Raw genomic sequence first — 10,279 nt, forward strand, 5'->3', positions numbered from 1 at the left:
TTTAAAAAATATCTACCACTGTCATAGACCATTATCAATATCTGTAGGTCACTAACTTTGTGATCAGTTGGACTCTATAACAATAGAATTTCCCTCTGCTTCGTTTTAGCCCCCCACCCATCTACAGTTGTTCAGAACATTCCAGTTGAGAATGGAACTGTGTCAGCCTCTCCTCTTGTGTTTTTTTTTTTTTAAGTTTATTTATTTCATGTATGTGAGTTCACTATCACTGTCTTTGGACACACCAGAAGAGGGCATCGGATCCCATTACGGATGGTTGTGAGCCACCATATAGTTGCTGGGAATTGAACTCAGGACCTCTGGAAGAACAGCCAGTGCTCTTAACTGCTGGGCCGTCTCTCCAGCCCATAAATTAGTCTTATAAGAACATTCTCTAATTTCCAGGTGACTGGCACACTATTTTGTGCATGGGTTATCATGTGTTAAAGGCATTAAACTGTACATATTTAGGGACCGAGCTCATGAGGGTAATCCCAGTACTTGGGAGGCTGAAGCAGGAGAATTTCAGCAAGTATAAGGTCAGCCTATGCTACCTAATTAGTATCCATCTCAAACAAACAATGATGAAGTAAATAAACAGCCAAGTATGGTGGTGCCTGTCTGTATTTCCCCATGGGAGATTGACTCAGAAGTATGGCTACAAGTTAGAGCCCAGCCTGGTAAATGAATTCCAGGCCATCTGGGGTTACATAGAGATATCCTGGACAAAAAAATCAAAAGTAGCCAGGCAGTGGTAGAGCACTTTTTAATCTCAGCAATAGGGAGGTAGGCAGAGGCAAGCTGATCTTTGAGTTCAAGGCCAGCCTGTTCTATAGAGTGATTTCCAGGATAGCCACTGCTACACAGAGAAACCCTGTCTTGAGGGAAAAAAAAAGCAATTATTTGGAATGTCCCTGGTTTGGTAACTGTTTCTTAGTGTGATGGCATGCCCAAATACACCAGGAAAAAAAAAAAAAGATCAAATCGTCCCCAACCTCTTAAAATCGTGCCAATACCTTAGACCGTGGGGCAACTGAAGGGACACCCATAAGTGGGTGGATTGGTGCCCTACATCTATGATGTCGTGTCATATTTTCTGGTATCTGTAGGTAGCTACCTCTCACACCCTTATTACACTTATGCTTTACCTTTCTTCTCTCCATGAATGGCTTCTGAGACAGGAGGCCACCCTGAGTCAGTCTCTGTTGACCTGCAGAGCCTCCTGCAGCCAGGGTCCTCTGCGACGCAGCTGGTGGTGGGGAAGACTAGTGCTAGGCTTATGACCACCACTCTGTTATTCACCTGCTAGCCTAACACACTGAGCTCTTCACTCCCATCCCCCTAAAACGCCAGCAGCACACCCTCCCACCCAGCCACGTCCCTCTGGTTCACCAGGTTAATGCTAGCACAATTCATCCACTTGTTCAAGTCAGGGAACTAGAATCACCTCCATCACTTACCTTCAACCACTTCCTAATGTGGGCTACTTTTATGCTGGAGCTCTGAAAAGCTGCGATTCCAAAAGTCCACTTCTACTTTCTGCTCTGCTCTTTGCTGTTGATCCGCAGTAAATGTAAAAATCAGAAGCAGGGAGGGAGGGAGAGACAGAGAATATGAGAGAGAGAGAGAGAGAGAGAGAGAGAGAGAGAGAGACAGAGAATATGAGAGAAAGACAGAGAATAGGGGGGAGATAGGGGGGGGGAGAGGGAGAAAGAGAGGAGGGAGAGAGAGAGAGAGAGAGAGAGAGAGAGAGAGAGAGAGAGAGAGAGAGAGAATGAATGAATATGAGGATCCCTGAACTCACTGCAGAGTTTTGGGCTCGAATCTCAAATGTTTTGCTCTCTACTGTACTCTTGAGACTGTTTGAAGCTTCTAGGCCTTATGCCTGCAAGATACTGTAATATTTACTAAGTGTTGACCAGTTTTGCCTGAGTTTTTATTAATTTTTTCAGTGCTGGGGTTCAAACACAGGCAGGCAAGTACTCTAATGTTGATCTCCCTCCCAGTCTTCAATTTTTTTTTATGGAATAAAAGTAACAGTTAGTGCTTTGATAGGTACTGTGGATGTGGGAGAAGAGGACCCTAGTCATTGCTGTGGGGAGCATAAACTAGGGTAGCCATGATAGGCAAGTAGGGAGATTTCTTACAACCTAGAAAAGAGAACTACCATATGGCCCAGCCCTATGCTTCTGGCTGTATGCGTTGAAGGACTCCACATCCTCGTACAGACATGCTTGTACATCTGTGTTTATTGCTGCTGTGTTCACAATAGCAAGAAACTAGGACTACCCTCGCTGTCCATCGACAGAGGGTGAAAATGTTTAAACAGACCAGGCGCAGAGCCATGCTTGCCTCTCCAGCTATGTGGGGAGCTACGGCAGGAAGACTGACGGTCACCAGGTTAGTTTGGGTTTTGAGACAAGTTCCTGTTATGTGGACTGCCCTCAAGCATAAGATCTTCCCTCAGCCTGCTCAGTGATGAGGTTGCTGATATGCCTCACTGTGGAAGAATCCATCTTGAAAAAAAGTTTTTTAAATAACGACAACAAAACAACAACAACAACATCAACATCAAGCTGGAGATGTAGCTCCGTGCAGCATACTTGCCTGTCATGACAGAGCATCACAGACACAGCCAAAGTCTCACCTTACGTGAACCGGAGTGTTATCAACAAAGTCTTTTCAACAATCAACTAAATGTGTATTATGTACTAGATATAGACATTTCTGGGATACATGATGAGGAAATGGGACTATACAGTGCAGTGTTTACTTAGATGCATAAAATTTATACAAATGATTTTTTAATTTTAAAAACAAGACCTGGATCACAAATCAGAACCCTGTCTCAAAACAGAACAAAAGAGAATTCTAAAGGAAAATTATACTATGGTGTATGTAACTTTTGCTTTTGTTTTCTGAGAAAGTTCTCACTTTCTAGCCCAACTCGCAGCAAGCATTCCTCCTCTTCTGCCTCGGCTCCCATATATAAGTATATTTTACAGAGGCAGCCTATATGCATCTATAGTTTTTATAATACTACACAACACGCATATTTGATAGGAGTGGGCCTTTCTCTAACAGTACGGACTCAGCATACAGAAAAGCAAGTTACAATCACAGATCTGTGTCAGCAAACCAAGTTAGGAGAGCAAAACCTGTGCGTTATTGGTTTTAAACCGATTTATTTATCTTTATGTATATGAGTCTTGCCTGTATGTATATCTCTCTACATAGCCATAGTTGTCCTGGAACTCACTATGTAGACCATGTTGGCCTTGAACTCACAGATCTAAGCCTGCCTCTGCCTGCAAGTGCTGGGACTAACGGTATATGCCATCATGCCCAGCTATTTGCAGTTTAATAGGTGTGATGTGGGTGCAGTTCTGACATATGCATATCTTTAACATGACCTATGGTTCATAAATGTCTTTAGAGCAATTAATTAGGGCTGAAGAGATGGCTCAGCAGTTAAGAACACATGCTGTTCTTCCAGAGGACCTAAGTTCCATTCCCAGCACCCCATAGTGGTATACCACCTTCTTTAACTCCAGTTACACAGGATATGGCGCCCTCTCCTGGACTTTGCAAGTACCAGACAAGTACTTGGTATAAAGACATAACCTGTAGACAAAACATCCATGCACACAAAGTAAAATTTATTTGTTTTTAACAAGTAGAAATGTAATTAAAAACTGTATTTCAGGGCTGGGGAGATGGCTCCATAGCTTACTGTACTTGCTGTGCTTGCAGAGGACCAGAGTTCAGACTCCAGCACTCATGGAACTCCAGTTCCAGGTGATCTGTCTGCAGATTCAGCTCCACAAATAAGCACAGGCATGACACATGCACATGCATACGTGCACATACATTATGCATATACACAAAAATAAAAATAAGTTTTGTTTGTTTTTGTTTTTGTTTTTTGTTCTTTTTTTTCGGAGCTGGGGACCGAACCCAGGGCCTTGCGCTTCCTAGGCAAGCGCTCTACCACTGAGCTAAATCCCCAACCCAAAAATAAGTTTTGTTGTTGTTGTTATTATTATTATTATTATTATTATTATTATTATTATTATTATTATTTGAGACAGAGTTTCTCTGTAGCCTGGATATCTGTCCTAGAACTTGGTCTGCAGACCAGGCTGGCTTCAAATTCAGATAATTGCCACCTCTGCCTCCAGAGTACTGGAAATAAAGTTGTATGCCACCACTGGCTGATTAAAAATTAATCTTTTAAATCAAACAAAAGCTAAACTTCTTTTAAGAATTTAAAATGAGGCTGGAGAGATGGCTCAGCAGTTAAGAGCACTGACTGCTCTTCTAGAGGTCCTGAGTTCAATTCCCAGCAACCACATGGTGGCTCACAACCATCTGTATTGGGATCTGATGCCCTCTTCTAGTGTGTTTGCAGACAGCAACAGTATACTCACATATATAAAATAAATAAATCTTAAAAAAAGAATTAAAAATGCCAAAACTTTGGAAATAACTCTTAATGTCTGTGTAATGCCTTGGGTTCTGTCTGATCAATAATGAATGGTTGATACTATTGAATCCCCTCTTAGGCTGGAATACCATGGGAAAGCTCACGTGTCTTTTTCTCTTAATAGCATCAGTTACTCAACCTTGACGCAGGCTACTCCTCAACCCTTCAGTCATTCTGCTACAGCTCTCTGAGTCCTCTTCAGCTGAGGGTACAGCACACACCATGGATGGTACATCATTTATGCCCACCTGATTAATCCATGTCTTCTTCTCTATGTGTATGGAGAATAACGTCACATTCTTCAGTAATATGTTTTGTTTAGAGAGGTCAGAACTTGCTCTCTTCTGTGAAGTCCATGCATTTGCGATGACTTGGAATGGCAGTGTGTTGGAACTGAAGGACAAAGGAACCCAGGGGGAAAAATCAGAAGTTCCAGGGAGTTGCTCTGTACTGTTTGATAGGGCAGCTGCTGAATTCAGACTGAGAACGTCTTACATGTGGCTGCCACTGAGGCATTGTGTGGTGTTTATATGGAAAAGTCCCTTCATCACAGATGCTTTTTGGATATACTGGGGTGTGTGATTTGCTCAGACCAAAGAACTCTTCAGTAAACTTCACTAGAAAGAAAAACATATCACTTCTCTAGATGGGTGTAGTGGTGCATGTCTGCAATCCCAGCATTCAGGAAGCAGAGGCAGGAGAATTATCATGAACTGGGGGTCAGATTACTGTTCTATTATACAAACATTTATTCAGTTTCTATACAAAGCACGTGTGGCACCAATCCTGACTCTAAATAGGCTGCTTCAAGACACGAGATGGTTTAGGTAGGATTGCTGTCTACACAGAAATTGGTAGATGATGATGTGTGTGTGTGTGTGTGTGTGTGTGTGTGTGTGTGTGTGTGTGTGTGTGTGTGTGTGTCTATCTGTCTATCTGTCTGTGTGCTACTGATGTGTCATTAGTCCCGATGACCTTCTTGGGGAAATCAGCCCCTTCTCAACTCATACCTCAGTTTTTCCAGTTAACTCCTGGCTGCTCTCCCAGTCCCCATCTCATCTTTCCTGTTCCCATCAATCTTTTACCATTCCACCCCAGTTCTCTCAAGGGGTGTGTTCATCCTTGCTCACCCACTGAAAACTCTGGTGGCTCCCACTATGTACCTCCCGTAACATCAGCTATGAAGAAGTTAGCAGAGGGAACATCATGTGCATACTTGTCTGGTTCCCAAGGCTCCCCTACACACACAGTATCCCGTCCCATTAATTCCAGTCCCTCTTCATCTCAAAGCCCTGTTCACTGTTGCTGCCACACTAATTTCTGATTGTTCCTAGAGTTCTAACCCAGGGGCAGCACACAAATCTCCTTGAAATGCCCCAGCAAATCACACTGCTTCTGGGTTTAAGGCTGCATCTGAAACACATCCACTTTCCTCCGTGTACTATTTAGGAAGGCTGTCACAACAAACTATGCAGACTTGGGCAACTTAAGAACAAAAACTTTCCCCACAGCCCTAGAGCTCAAGGCCTTTGTGAGGTTTAATCCTTGTTTTTATTCCTGGTTTCTGCATATTCTTCCCTTTTAGACTATATTCTTTAAAAAATATATATTATTGGTTGTGTGTGATGTGTCTGTCAGGGTGTCTCTCTCTCTCTGTGTGACACATATTGTGGAAGCCACAGGATACTTTTAGGAGTTGTTTCTTGGGTTCTGGGAACCAAACTCAGGTAGCCAGGTTTATGCAACCTCCTCCTAGATCCCTGAGACGTCTTGCCCAGCTCCTGTCTGCATTCTAACCTATTTTCCTTCTAAGAACACTAGTAAGATTGACCTACCCATATGGGTACAGCCATAGGACCTAGCTTTATTTTAATTATCTCTTAAGTACTGTCTCCAAGTACTTCTAGGGTACTAGCAGTTAAAACTCCAAGAGCAGGTTGGGGAGAAGGCCCAGTTCTTCTGTAATACTCCGCCTTCACTGGAGCTGTCTGGCTCATGCTGCTTGTCTTAATTGATACTTCAGATACCGTTTTCCCACTTCTGTGTGGCCTCGAGCTCATTAACCACACAGTGGTCGCAGGGGTCTTTCAAAGTGCACAATGTTCTCTTATAAGTTATATCAGAGCTGAAGAGATAGTACAGGGATCATGGGTGTGTAGCACTCTTCCAGAGGACCAGGTTTGATTCCCAGCACTCACACTGGGCCACTTAGAACTACCTCGGGGACTCGACACCCTTTTTGGTCTCCATGAGCACTTGAACACCAACCCCCCCCCCCACATACATGATTAAAATACACCTTTAAATTTTATTAAATTGTAACCTTTTTGCAGAGGATGGGCAGGACAAGAGGAAAGCATACTCTTTGAAAACTTTTTTTAATGTGTGAATGTGCATATGCGTGCAAGTGCCTGGGGAGGTCAAAAGGGTGTTGGGTCCCCTGGCACTGCAGAGATAAATGGCTGTGGGCAGCCTGACATGCGTGCTGGGCACCACATTCAGGGTGCTCTTAAGAGCAGCAACTCTTAACCTTTGCATCGATTCTCCAGCTTCCTATCGTTTTGTTTTTAGTCAAGGCATCAATTTGTAGACCAGGGGGCCTCACTTGCCATACTACCACCCCTCCATGTGCTCTGACCTCTTTAATACAGAGACTACACATGTCACTCACCACTCCAAAATATTGTTCATACATGTAGACTGTGGCTAGAACATTATTATGTGGCAATTACAGAAACATCCACGGGATGGATGCTGGGTTTTTGTTTTGTTTTGTTTTGTTTTTCGTGACAGGATTTCTCTGTGTAGTCCTAGCTGTTCTGGAACTCACTCTGTAGTCCAGGCTGGCCTCAAGCTCAGAGATCTGCCTGTCTCTGTCTCCTAAGTGCAAGATTCCATTTCTTTGTTTTGAGATAGAGGCTCACTGTACATCCCTGACTGGCCTGGAACTCACACCTCTCAAGTGTTAGGATTATAAATCTTTTTTCTTTTTTTTTTTAAAGATTTATTTATTTATTACATATAAGTACACTGTAGCTGTCTTCAGACACACCAGAAGAGGGCATCAGATCTTATTACAGATGGTTGTGAGCCACCATGTGGTTGCTGGGGTTTGAACTCAGGACCTTCGGAAGAGCAGTCAGTGCTCTTAACCACTGAGCCATCTCTCCAGCCCAAGTTTTTTTTTTTTTTTTTTTTAATTTTTTTTTTTTTTTTTTACTGTTTTTTTTTTTTTTTTTTTTTTTTGGAGCTGGGAACCAGAACCCAGGGCCTTGTGCTTGCTAGGCAAACGCTCTACCACTGAGCTAAATCCCCAGCCCCAGGATTATAGGTTTGTACCACACCCAGCTACATTAGTTTGTAACATTTAGTGGTGATTAATTGGGTAAGAGAATTTAGGATATCCTTTTCCTTAAGACTCCTCCAACCAGCTTGTAGGATCTGCAAATCTGTTTTGAAAAGTGTGAGGGAGCAAAGCTGGTTGAGCATGGTTTAGAACAATGCCCATGGGCCTGTGAATCAGAGCATAAAGGCCTGAGAATCAAGAAAAAGGGAGGGCTCAGCTGAGGGATTTCCCCTGGCTAACCACAACTTCCTCCCACAGATCCCAATTCCGGGTCCTCAGAGCCCTGTTACCTCAGAACCCACTCATTTTGCTAACTCTTCCTCTTTTGGGCCACATTGGATTTTGTCTTACTCTATTTGTTTTACAGTGCTGGGATTGAACCCTGGACATTATACTCCAGGCAAGTACTCTAGCATGGGTCTACGCTCCCAGCTCTGATTTAAAATTTTTTAATTACATTTTATTTATTGCGTGCTGTATAGATGCAGACAAGCAGCAGCTGTGGTATGGGTGTGGAGGGCAGAGGTTGTCTCCTTACACTGGGGTCAGTCTGATCAGTAAGCACCTTTCACCACAAAGCGATCTTGTTGGCCCATCCCTTCCATGTTGTTGCTGGGCTTTGTTCTCTTTGTTGTTATTTTTGTTTGGAGATAAGAATTCATGTCTCCCACGCTGGCCTCAAGATCAGTATATGGAATTCATGATTCTCCTGCTTACACTTCTCTGGTTTCTGAGGGCTTTTTGCCTACTAAGAATCACTCTACCAAAGAGCTCTATTCCCCAGCCTGATTTGTTTTTCTAAGTATTCATTCAGTGTTTTTAACTTATGAGAGCCAGACAGCAGGTAGTTCTTTAAAGCTGGTCAATCTGCTGCTTTGACAGCTCCAAGTATCTTTCTGGTGTCTGAACTTCCTTTAGCTCATCAGTATGAGTAATCTTTGCAAGGTACTACTTTGTGATGTGATCACGCCACCCAGTTATCTGATAGTGGCTCTTACTGCCTATGATGGCCCAAAAGTTTCAGCACCATGGCTCTGGCTTCAGTGAGGAAGTCTCTAGAAGCTGCCTTCCCCTGTGCATGGAGTCCTGAACAGGGCGCCAGTGTACGGCAAGCTGGCAGGTGCCCACGGGCTTCCCAAGCCTCCTGTGCTTGTATCTTCATTTTTGCTCATGGGAACTACAGCATCTAGCATTTCCCAGCCTTCCCTATGTCTCTATCTAATGTCCAAGGTATAATTCTGAGCCCTTCTTCCTTAAGTAGCATCTGGGATTTTTGAAAAGTGTTTTAAAGTCCCAGAATACCATTCATATGACAGTGATGATGCCTGCTGTCACATGACATGGTCAGCTGTCTGAACCTTGACAGCCTTTCCACTCTCAGTTGACTCAGCTTGCATTTTTTAAAAATGGCTTCTGCAAGCTGTTGCTAATTTCCCCGCATTGTGTCGCCTGAGGCATGTTCCCAGGCTCCATATCTCAGCCCACACTGCACAACTAAATACAGCTCTGACAGTTAAGACTTCAGCAAGTACTTCAGGGATGACTGGAGGGGACGAGCAGAGCGCTTAGGATGGGCATGTAGACAATGGCTGGCTGGAGGGCTGAGGAGCCCTGCAGAGGGGCTCTGTCTTTGTGCCCCCTGCTCCTAAGGAACCCTCAGCCTCACTTCATGTGCTTAACCAGTTCACTTAAGGAATAGCTTCTCTTCTCAGATGACCTGTCAACCAGGGTATATAAAGCAGACAAGGCAGCCGCTGTGGCACCACACACCTGTTGCTCTGTGCTCTGAAGGCAGCATCCAGAAGACTACTTAGGCCAGCTTGGTCTATGTAGTGAATTGCAAGCTACGTGAGACCCTTCCTCAAACAAATCCTCCACATATAAAACAAACAAATTAATATAAAGCACAAAAACTAGGCACCAGTCCTGTTCTTATGAGAGGTAAATATTAAACAAATTAGTGCATTAGAATGTACAAAGGGCAGGGCCTAGAGCGGGGGCTCGGCAAGTAAGAGCTATCACTGCTCCTGCAGAGGCTCCAGGTTCAGTTCCCAGTACCCACATGGTGGTTACACTGGCAGTGGCTCTACTTGCGGGTGACCTGACACCTCTTCTGGCCTCCTTGGACATCAGGCATGCACATGGTGCTCAGAAACAAATGCAGGCTTACACACGTCTTTAAAAGTGACACTGACTGACTGACTGGTCCCCAGTTCACTGAGGAGCTTCCACCCTCTGGGCCCACGGAGAGATGCAGCAATCGTGCCTTTGTCTACATGCTGGTCCAAGCAACAGTAACCTGACAGCAATCGTGCCTTTGTCTACATGCTGGTCCAAGCAACAGTAATCTGACAGCAATCGTGCCTTTGTCTACATGCTGGTCCAAGTAACAGTAACCTGACAGCAATCGTGCCTTTGTCTACATGCTGGTCCAAGCAACAGTAATC

The sequence above is a fragment of the Rattus rattus genome, chromosome 8 (assembly GCF_011064425.1).
Source record: "Rattus rattus isolate New Zealand chromosome 8, Rrattus_CSIRO_v1, whole genome shotgun sequence".
NCBI classification, from domain to species: Eukaryota; Metazoa; Chordata; class Mammalia; order Rodentia; family Muridae; genus Rattus; species Rattus rattus.